Below are 12,254 nucleotides of genomic sequence, written 5' to 3' on the forward strand. Positions count from 1 at the left end.
GGAATAAACGGTCGGATTAAGGTACGTATGTATATGCATACGTACATATGCATGTAATTCTGGATGTGAGCTAGCGAAAGAGATATTATAAAACTTGACAGAATGCGGGCATTAAAGTGGATTGAAGAGGATTGAAGGAAAACGTAAGAAACGGCAAGTGCAAACTATTTGAAAATGCCAAGGGAACACTTACACTCGCATACTTGTATATAAAATACTTTGAATACTAGAAACATATATATAAATTGAACAGAAAATAAAATAGAAAATAATACAAAATTAAGAATCAATTTACTTTTGCTCGATAAGATCACCTTTTGCCTTGTCTAAGGCCTTGAGATGGTCCAGAAACGAATATCAAGTTGCCCGAATATTGGTTGGTTGATTGGTTAAAGTGGTGATCCAACTAGCGCTTCCGCACCATTTTGTTGCCACATCCTCGTTACCAACTTGTTTAACGGTTATTTACAGCATGACTATATCCAGTCTGTGCCGTTTAAGAACCTTATTAGGTTGTTGACATCTAAGCCAGACAGCTGTTCCAGACTATCGAACAGCGGTTTACCCAAGGTTAACATTATGTTCTTCCATAGGGCATGGCATTCACAGAGGAAATGGAAAATTGTCTCCTTTTTTTCCGGTTGTTTACAACTGTGACAGTATGTATTGTGAGGGATACCCATTTTGGCTGCTTGTTCTCCGATAGACCAAAACCCAATTATGACTGCCGTTAGTCTCCAGGCGTCCCGTCGTTTCATTCTTATTAATGCCGACGATTGCCTGAGGTTGTAGGTGGGCCATAACGTTCTACTAATTTTTCATTTCGTCTGGTCTTTCCACCTACAATCCGCGATTTGGAGGTATTTTTGCGAAATTGTTCTCTTGACTGCAAGATTCTGCAAGAGCGTTATTCATGGCAGATCGCCCCCTTTGTCAGTTCATCTGTTTTTTCGTTACCTTCAATGTTCCGATGTCCCGGGACCCAGATTAAGGTAACTTTATTGTTTTCACTCAAAATGATGAGGCTAATCCTGCTTTTTTCCACAACTTTAGAGGTTGTAGTAGCCGAACCCAGTGCCTTGATTGCAGCTTGGCTATCCGAAAGACTAGCGTTAGTGGCCTTAAAAGAGAAATCTCTGATTAGTAGCCTACAGGCTTCACCAATTGCCAGTACTTTCACCTGGAAGACACTGCTGGTATTAAAGAGACGCACAGATTTCTCAATTTTAAGTCTGTGAGAATATATACCAGCTCAAACACCGCAGCCTATTTTACTGCCATCCGTATAGACTATAGTGTCGAAATTGTTTAGAGAGAATCCCTTATTCCATTCTTCCTTAGATGGAAAGAGAGTGGCAAAATTCCTATTGAATGTTACCGTTGGGACGATGTAATAAGTTTTCAGTGAGATTAACTGAGTTTGTCGCTGTAATAGACTAGCATGACCATAAGTTTTTTCTCTCCATGGTTGCCGTCTTCTTAATGTGTAGGTCTATTGGATTAACGTGTGTCAGTGCATTGAGAGCCTCTCTAGTACTTGATCTGATTGCACCGACCATTATTCCACAGCCTTGCCCGAATGTGACTTGCAGGTATTATGGCCCACCCGCGGACAATGGCATTTTTCAGCGTCCCGAGACTGGTGAATATTTTAGATCGGATCTTGCTCTCCAAAAGTGAACAAAGAGAACAACCCATCGGACTAACATCTAGTGAGCTTGGGAGCCATTGTGTGGACGTTTTGGAGTTCGGAACGTTGTTTTTTAGCCATTCTTGGTTCACTCGTGTTTTGTGAGACGGTACCGAGTCTTGTTGAAACGTCCATGGTCTGACATCGAAATGTTTGTCTGCCTACGGTTTCAAAGCAATCTCCAGAATACTTTCCCGATAATATTTCGCATTTACCTTGACGCCAGGCTCGATGAAAAATATTGGCGGGTGCTGCCTTCTGGTGGCCAATCGATAACTCAAATTTTCGTGTAAACGGTCGGTCAAATAAACCCTATCGTTTAAGGAGTTTATGAGTTGGTCAATTTGAAAATTTTTCTCGTCAAAAAACACAATGTTTCGCTTCGGCCAAACGAAGCAACTCCTTTGCTTTCTCAAGTCTGACTTGTTGCTGCTTTGGTGTGTCATAATGCGACTTTTGGATCTTGTAAGGCTTGACTTTGCTACGGTCAGATATTTTCAGTTCTTTCGTCATTTGATTGGCATTTCGTGGATTTCGCTCAAGTCGCTTCTTTCCTTTTTGAACCATTTCATGTGACGTGGCAGTCTTTTGACGACCACCTCCATGACGTTTCGCGATGCTACCAGTATCATTGTAACGAATAATGGTGCGATAAACAAAAATTCTATTTACTTTAAGGTGCTCAAGCTCCCGAACAATCGCTGGTTGTGATTTTCCAGCCAAATATAATGCAATCACACTATTATTGGGGTGTTTGGCCGAGCTTCTCCTCCTATTTGTGGTGTGCGTCTTGATTTTGTTCCACCAATGGAGAGACCTACAGTTTCAAGCCGACTCCGAACGGCAGATATTTTTATGAGGAGCTTTTTCTTGGCAGAAATACACTCGGAGGTTTGCCATTCACCGAGATTCGAACCAACGTTCTCTCTGTGAATTCCGAATGGTAGTCACGCACCAACCCATTCGGCTACGGCGCGGCGGCGGCATTTACTGACGGCAAAATACTTCCGCCCGCTTGTAAATAATATTCTGGACTGTCATTTAGCCAACTAACAGTCAGCTGATGTCCGTGCATCAGCAACGAGAGCGGTCTGAAGTTGGTTACACTTCGAGTGCGGATCTTGTATATAGAGCCCATTTTCGAGTAGAAAACAAAATAAACAAAAACCCAAAACCAAATAAAAGCAAACATATCCAAAATCTTCAATACACTCTTGAGACTCACTCCTTGTCATCCAAGTTAATATCTCCTCTTTTATTATAAAAAATATTCCATTATAATGCACAGGTCAGTATATCGCACAAGTAAAGAATTGTTAAGAATTGAAACATCCTACATTTTACTTTGGCGCACTTAATTCTGTCTTATAGTAGTCGATAATATGTATTTTACAGCCTCCGAACGGACTACCGTTTTGATGAGCAGTTCTTTCTAACAGAAGTACACACGAAGATTTGGTTTCGTCTATGAGGAACGGTCAACGAATACTTGAGCAAAAAGTCTTGATGTTGCCCCACAAATGGATGGACCTACAGGTTTAAGCCGACTTTCATATCAAAAATACTCTCGGAGGATAGTCATTGCTTGCCGAGGATCGACAGCTAATAGAGAAAACATTTTTCTATAATTTTTGGGTTTCATCCACGGAATTTCGAGCTTACACACTTCCGAATGGCATCAACACATACGACTACGGCGGCCGTAAATCTTTACATGATGAATAAAAATTTATGAAAGAACTTTAGGAAAGAACCATAGTCAATTGACACGTTGGCGGGATCAGCTATATCAAGGGATTAAAGCAGAAATACCATCAAAATGTGTACGAATAACAAAGCAGCAGGACCCGATGAATTGTCGTATGAAATATTAAAGGTTATTGATGATGGCAATATAAAAATTCTTGAAATAATATTAAATTATATTTAAAATACGGAAAAATATCCCCAAAAGTCTAATAAGTCACTCCTTAAAAATATTTTTAAAGATTATTCATGACAGACTTTACAAGAAATGTGAATTAGCAATGCGAGAAAATCAATTCGGCTCCAAAGCAGGCATAGGAACACGAACATATTCTGGTTCAAAATTGCAGAGATGTTCAAAGAGATGTATTTATGTGTTTTATTGATTATGAAAAGTCATTCCACACTGTGCAGCAGGATAAACTTAGCAATATTCTAAACATAATGGATATCGATACTAAAGATATTCAATGCATAAAGAACTTCTACTCGTAGCAAACCGCAGAAGAAAGCGTAGGCAATGAGAGTACTGTCGCAATTCCTATTCAAAGAGGAGTCAAACAAGGGTGTATTCTCTCATCTTTACTGTTTAACATCTACTCTGGAAGAATTGTCCGAGAAGCATTACAAAATTCGGTTGTCGGTCTTAAAGTAAACGGTATTAATAATAATGATATGCTGACGACACTACCCTTCGAGCAGACAGCCTGAGTCGATTACAGGTACTGGTCAGCAATGTTGCGCTCTGTAGCAAGAATTATTGCTGGAAAATCAATGCTAACAACACTAAGTACATGATAGTTAGCACAAGAAATACTTAGAGGCTTAACCGTTGACGACTTAAGTATACAACGAGTGCAAAATTTCAAGTATTTAGGCTGCTGGATTACCGAAATGTGTTACGTAGTCATGACTTTAGTATTAAAACGGTAAACACAGCGACGAGCTTGAATGTCATGGAGTTCCCAGGATTTTCTGAGTCCTGCGTCTAGCTCCATCTCTTTTGCGCCTTCCTACGAAATAAGTTTTGCAATTTCACTTTAACAACATTTGCTGATGATCGGGTTGAAGCTCTCTGAGACCTCTCTCTGAATCGACCCCTTCCTGGCAAGCTCTTCAGCAATTCCATTTTCCTTTATGTTCCTATGTCCTGAAACTCAGATCACAGAAATGTTACCAGCACAACTAAGAGATTTGATCTCCTCCTTACAGGAGTTGACCAGTTTGGATCTCCACAATAACTTCGTCAGAGCCTTGATTGCGGTTTGACTATCGCAAAAAATGTTAATATCTCCCTCGCTCCCACATTTTCAAAGAATTTTATAGCAGTACTCGGCAGTTTCAAGGAAATAGATAAATTGGCTGATTTCGAGAAAACCTCTGCTCCGACTGGTGATTCCGTCTTGGAGCCATCAGTGAAGACAAAGGTATGAACCAACAATGTTTGTACTTCAAGTTTATTTTAAACCGGGTCTGTAACAAACATATCTTCAAAGAGTAAATATGTCTTGTATATATCGATACCTTGCGAATGAATAGTTAGTACTTCGGTGAAAACTTTAGTACTGAAAACTTCTTAAGGGGTCCCGGTGGTCCAGAATTTTCAAAAAATCGATTTTCGAAAGTATAGGCTGTTAAGAATATACTGTGAAATTTTTGGAAGAGTATTCCCAGTACTTTCATTCTACAGCGCTTTAGCAAGTAGAGTCAGATTCGTCACGCGGCGGCATCAGTGGTCGCATTATCCACTCTCAAAACTTTAAACTCAATGATTTCAAAGCTAATTTTTTCGGCCTGGTGTTGTTAAAAAAAAAATACTATGTATTCAACCGAATCGCCTGAAATTTTAATATGTAGTTCAAAACATCAATGGCTATCGCCCGTACTAGGTCAGGTTAGGTTGGTATGGTTGCCCAGGGAGTGAGCACACTTGGACGAAGAAGGATTCGTCCTTTGTGATACCATTGTGAAGCAAGTGAGGGGAAATGGAAGGACCGATGGGATGCAGGGAGAGGGCGGGGAGAGGTGGTGATGGAATGGTTAGGAGCGTGCGGATTATGAACGATGACTATGTTTGCGTCAACCGCTTTGTGGCGTGGCAAAAAGAGCCAAGATGCCTGGATCTTAACCCCACCAGAGCAGGGCAGCTAAGGAGAACGTGCTGAGATGATTCCACCTCATCCTCCACACATTCAGCGCAAAAAGGACTCGAGGTGATTCCAAGTCTTACAGCATGCATTCCTCGCGCATTGTGTCCTGTGAGAGAACCCACTAGATTTGAGAGCTGATATTTTGTCAGCCTCAGAAGCTCGCCCGAGCACCTCCGGTCCACACGTGGCCAGAAGGATTTCGCGACTTTACACGTTTGTGTATTTGCCCAGCGCTCGCTGAGTTGGTGCGATGCCCATCTTTCCAGGAGCAGACCGCAGGTAGTCAGGGGGATCCAAATTTTCTCCCTTCGCGGGGAAATCACCTCTTATATCCCTTTTCTGGCCAGCTCATCCGCCTCACAGTTACCCACAATGTCGCTGTGACCGGGAACCCAGATAAGGCTGATGTCAAAGAATTCGGACGCAGTCGAAAGTAAGGTCAAGCATTCCTTGACCAATTCCGAATGCACCGTCATAGACCCGAGGGCCCTTATTGCCGCTTGGTTGTCGGAGTAAATATTTACTTTCTTGACTTTTAGTACGCATTTGAGCAGCCAATTAGCTGCCTCCTTGATTGCGGCTGCCTCTGCCTGGAACACACTGCAGTGGTCCCGTAACCTGAATTTTAGTCTGATGGGGAGCCCCTCGCAAAAGACTCCTCCGCCAACCTTTCCTTCCAACATCGATCCATCCGTGAACAAGTTCACCAGGCCCTGCCCCCAAATGTAGCCCTCCGCCCACTCTTCCCTTGACGGGATGTGAGTGGAGAATGTTCCGGTTGGACTAAACGAGGGTATACACTGGTCTGTTGACAGAGGGATGAACTCGAAGTGAGGTTGAACTTATAGCTCCAGCCCCTCAGTCTGATTGCGGTACGTGTAGCGGCAATTCTGCCTGCGATGCCTACGGATACCACATTTAACATTGCGTTGAGCGCCAGAGTAGGAGTCGTTCGAAGCGCCCCACTGATTCCAATGAGTGCCGACCTCAGAACTCTCTCCAGCTTCTTCACCAATGTCGTCTTCTCTAGTGAGTTCCACCAGACTATGACTCCATATAACAAGATAGGCTTTACAATAGTATTATATAGCCAGAAAACAACTCTAGGCGAGAGGTCCCATCTTTTGCCAATTGCGTCCTTGCACCTTGAAATTGCCTCCGGGAGGACGTTGTTAAAAGCCCCTTCAATGTCGAGGAAGGCGCCTACCGCAAACTCCTTCTGAAAAAGAGACTCTTCAATCTCTTCCACGATTGTATGTAGGGCAGATTCCACCGATCTACCCTTGCAATAAGCATGTTGAGTATGCGACAGCCGACCCCGAGGAATTTCGCTTCTTATGTGCAGGTCAATCAGTGTCTCAAGGGTTTTCAGTAAGAAAGATGAGAGGCCCGTACTAGAATCATATTATTGTTTCAATTATTTCGTATTTTTTGATTAAAAAAACTGAAAAAAACGATATTTAGAGTGTCCAATTGAAAACCGCGTTTCTTAAGTAAGGGGAAAGGAATGAAGTAGGCTTTAGATCATTTGAGTATCGACATTAAAAAAACGTAAGGCGTTCGTAAAACCCAGTTCCGTAATTGGTCTTCACACTACTTTCTTTCAAAAATATATCATGGACACTGTCAATTATGGAGTACATGCAAAAATGCTGTTGAACATTTCTTTAGTTTATGGTTGGTTATGTTCACATGCCTACTTACATATATATTTGCTTTTTTGTCTACAAATTTATGTTAAATTTCAATTGTTCGCGCATATGCATGCAGATCGTGTTTTGTTTTAGCAAATGTTCTTATTTAATATCTGATTTCATTTGCATTCTACCAACTCATTAGTATTCCAACACTCAACGTAAGTCACTCTGATAACGAAATAGGTCAACTGTTTGAAATTTTGAACATAAACGCAAATTTCGCAATCAAGACTCTGCAAACATTTCGCAAAAACTAAGCAAACAAAGCTTATGGCTTAAAAATTGCTTGACACAAATGTAAGATTACATTTTTTAATTGAGAATGCGTAGCAATGGGTCAATCAGATCCAATCAAACGTGGTATACAGGTATGTAGGCATGTATGTACATTAGGGTGCATCAGTCTCGATGCAGAAATCAATCGATTCTGTTTTTCTATCAGAACTGTAAAATTTATTCTATTTGAAGACTTCCGCCAAAATATTTTGTAAAAATATTCAGATTTACGTGAGCTGGAAAATAATGGGTGATTTTTTAGCTATTATCTTTTTAATTTACTTCCAAAATTCGGGTTCCATAAAAAGAGCAAAAATTGCGAAGACTTCTTTGTGGAACATTAAAGCTTATCCGCTCAAGTAGAGCTGAACATTCGACGATGCCATTAACAGCACTGAAAATAACGGACGTCTGTTTTCCAGAGATTCTTTAGCTGCTAATCATAGGATTTAACAGGGGCTTCAAGTCGTACGCAACGTAATGCCTGCTTAAGAAATATTTTATTAACGCGCTCAATTCTATTTATCGAAAGTTGATCGTAAAATCTCAAAATGATAACTAACTAAGTGAGAACGAACGAGTGCCGTAAACAGCAGTTTATAGGTGTAGGGATCAGAAACTTCGGATGTATTCCAACGAATAAAGCACAGTAGGTAGGTGAAATGGTTGAAGTGCACCTGGCACTCCTCAAGTAGCACTAAAGCGCCGTTTTGATACCATTATGAGACCTCCAACAGGCAGATATCTACAGCCAACCAGAGCTGTTGATATAATGGAGAAGATTGATTGGATTTAGGTTGGCGCACTGCCCCAAGCTGTCGAAGAAAAGAGCTCCCAGTGACCTTAGTCTTCTAGCTGCCAAACCCGGACATTTACAGAGAAAATGCTGAAAGGTCCCCACAGCTTCTGCAATGGGGGTTAAATGGTAACCCTAGCTTTTCCGCGTGTATTCCGATCATCCAGTCACCGGTAAACACAGCTACGAGTTTGGAAATTGAATGGCGAGGAGTCCAAACAACTTTCTGAGTTCTGCGTATATCGTACTGGTGCCAAAGGGTTTTCGAAATAGCACATGAAGAAATGGAGCTCCATCTTTTCTGCGCTTTCCTGAGAAATTATTTGTACAGTTCCCCTTTAACAACTGTCAAGGGGATGCCGATGACCGGGTAGGAGGTCTCTGAGGCCAGTCCAGTCCCCTTCCTGGCAAGCTCATCAGCAATTTCATTTCCCTCTATGTTCCTATGTCCTAAAACCCAGATCAGAGAGGTGTTACCTGCACACCCAAGTGGTTTGATCTCCTCTCTACAGGAGTTTATTAATTTCGTTCTGCACCATGGCGTCGTCAAAGCCTTAATCGCGGCTTGACTATCGGAGAAAATGTTAATATCTCCCTCGCTCCCGCGTTCCTTAAGCGTTTTGCAAAGACTTTTGCTTGAAAAACACTAGCAGTGTTCGGCAGTTTAAAGGAGATAGATAAATTGGCCGCCAGTGAAGACAGAGCTGCAAGCTTCGGTGCAGCCCAGTACAGAGTACGATTTTAAAAGCATAAAACTAATGTGACCACTGAAAGAAAATGTCGTAACGAATAAATAGAACAATTTTAAAAAATCCAGGGCCAAGACCAAGAAAAACCAAGAGGAGAAACATTTTGCTTATGTCATTGATAAAACTGACCAACAGAAATGCCCCTAAGATACTTCCTGATGCTCAGATGTACCTGAAGTAGCAACAAACTGGTTCGAAAAAACTCCACCGTCCGTCAAATATTATTTAAGCGATTCCAGAGAGGTGGAGTCTATTTAAAGAATTCTTTGATGGTGCTACAAAGCAAATTATATATAATTTTTCAATATCGTATGTAATTCGTTTTACAGAAATCAAACTAAAACTCGCAAAAACATCAAAAACTCTGAAATTTTTCAGCATTTAATTAATGTCTTTAAAAAATTCGCTTTTATAATCTTAAAATTTTTTTACAAATAGCAACGTATTTAGATTCCTGATTCTAGATTCTTTTTCCTTTCAACAGGAGGTGTATTTTTTCTACTTTCTATTTTCGGAGCCATAACTTCTCTAAATTTTTGAATTAATTAAAGATAGCTCCTTTTCAAATTGTAGGCCCTATTCCTCTAAGTCATTCAATTTCCAAACTCTTGTATGTGTTTACAGGTCATTGGACGATCGGCACATTCGCGGAGAAGCTAGGTTTATCATTTCATTTATCAGAAGGAGACTGTTGAGCACTTTCCCTGTAAATGTGTGGGTCTGGCAGCTAGACTATTAAAGTCACTGGGTGCTCCTTTCGTCGACAGCAGTGCGTCAACCTAAATCCCATCAATCTTCTCCATTGCATCTGGCTGGCCTGATGCAGGTCTCATAATGGTATCAAAACGGCGCTTTAGTGCTGCTCGGAGAGTGCCAAAGTGGTGTGTTACTTCAACCATTTTACCTAGTTTAATTACCTAGCCATGCCCTATTGGGTATTCTCTTAGTATTCTTTGTAGAATCCGAAAGGAAAAAAGTTTTCCATTATTTTATTAGCTTAATATTTAATTAAAGAAATTCTTGTAAAACTAAGAGGCGCCCCTTTTATTTACATAGATTCCAATTTATCATTTTAGTTTAAAAAACGAATTACATTTGATTAGGAGATCGAGTCAATTGTCACGTCATAATTCCAGCATTGCTTTTTTTATTTTCTAAATGCCAATGTGCACATTTGCATCTACCTACATAATAAATATGAATCAACAATTCACTTTATTCAAATTAATAAATTTATTCACAATCTCTTGCTTTTACAAAATGAAAAAAAAAAACTTCTTATCAGCATAAAACTTTACTTGTTGCTTAGTTTGAATTTAATGCGAAAGTCGTTTCAGCTTTTCTTGTGCAATCTTGCAAAACGTAGTTTCCACAGACAGTGTAATTTTTAAAACGCAACACTGCTGAAACAAACAAAGGCCCTGTATATAAATGTATAGTATAATTTCGCCGTGGCCACTACACAATACTTCGCATTTAAAGGGATCTGACGATTAAAAGTTCATACTGGCGGATACTACTTCGGATATTTTAGGTAATCCAAAAGAAGTAAAGGCTGATCAATTTAGAGGTATCGAGTTTTATATTGAAATAAAATAATGAAAATTCAAGTTGATTGACAACCTTTATTACTTTTGTATAGAACCATTCATGACATTTATTTTTTAAAGATAATATCTTTCAAATGTTGGCCGCAGCTGCACCCTGATTCGGCCCTCCGTAAATGCCAATTTTGATTGACTTGTAGGACTTCGGTCGGTATCTCGTGAATAACTTTACTCATCTAGGCTTCCACTGCCTCAATTGAAGCTGGTTTATCCACAAAGCATTTAGACTTTACATACCTGCACAAATAAAAGTCCAAAAGTGTGATATCACACGATCTTGATGGCCAATTCACTGGTTCGAGACGAGAGATAAGTTGCTCACCGCAACGATGACGTAGGAAATGCAATGCTTTACTGGCTATATGGCAAGTAGCGCCATCTTCTTGGAACCAAATGTTGTGGAGATCGCGGGTGCAATAGCGTTCACTATTCACTGAAGAAATATGGGCCGATGATTCCTTCAGCCCATAGACCACACCAAGCGGTTGATTTTAAAGGATGTAATGGCTGTTCTTGAATGGCTTTATCTTACTCTTCAGCCCAAATATGGCAATTTTGCTTATTGGCGTAATCATTAAACCAAAAATGGGCCCCATCACTGAGCACCATAAGTTGTTCTAAGTGCGCGATTAACACTTTTCACAGAGCGTCGATTTTTGTAATCCAATTGTACGATTTGTAAACGACACGGGCATCAGCTGTTTATTAGTTATCTAAATGACAGTTCAGAGTATTGTTTACAAGCGCGCGGAAGTATTTTGCCGTCAGTAAACTCGAAAAAAGAAAATCAGTAATGGATTTCAAACGTAATAGTTTGATTGCATTATATTTGGCTGGAAAATCAGAACCACCGATTGTTCGGGAGCTTGAGCACCTTAAAGTAAATAAAGTTTTGGTTTATCGCAACATTACTCGTTACAATGATACTGGTAGCAACGCGAAACGTCATGGAAGTCATCATCAAAAGACTGCAACGGCACGTGAAATGGTTCAAAAAGTGAAGAAGCGACTTAAGCGAACTCCCCGACAAAGTGCCAATCAAATGTCCAAAGAATTGAAAATATCTGACCATAACATCCGCCGCATACTGAAAAATTATCTCAAACTCAAACCTTACAAGATCCAAAATACAAAAGGCGCACTATCTCACACAAAAGCAGCAACAAGTCAACTTGAGAGTGTGAAAAAATTGCTTCGCTTGGCCAAAAGCGGTCCATTTCCGAATATTGAGATTTCCGACGAAAATAGTTGTCTATTGATCAATCGTAAACTCCCAAAACGATAGGGTTTATTTCATCGTTGCTACGAGAATTTAAGTCATCGATTGGCCACCAGGAGTCAGCACTCGCCATGTAATGGTTTGGGTCGCTGTAAATGCAGATGGGCGCTCTCCATGGGCGTGTGCAGACAAACATTTCGGGGGCAGACCATGGACGTTTCAAAAGGACAAGAATGGCTAAAAAAACAACGTTCCGAACTTCATACCGGCCTCACAATACCTTTCAAATTCAGCAGATACGAATCAGATGGATTATTCTCTTTG

This window comes from Anastrepha ludens, chromosome 2 (assembly GCF_028408465.1).
Source record: "Anastrepha ludens isolate Willacy chromosome 2, idAnaLude1.1, whole genome shotgun sequence".
NCBI lineage: Eukaryota > Metazoa > Arthropoda > Insecta > Diptera > Tephritidae > Anastrepha > Anastrepha ludens.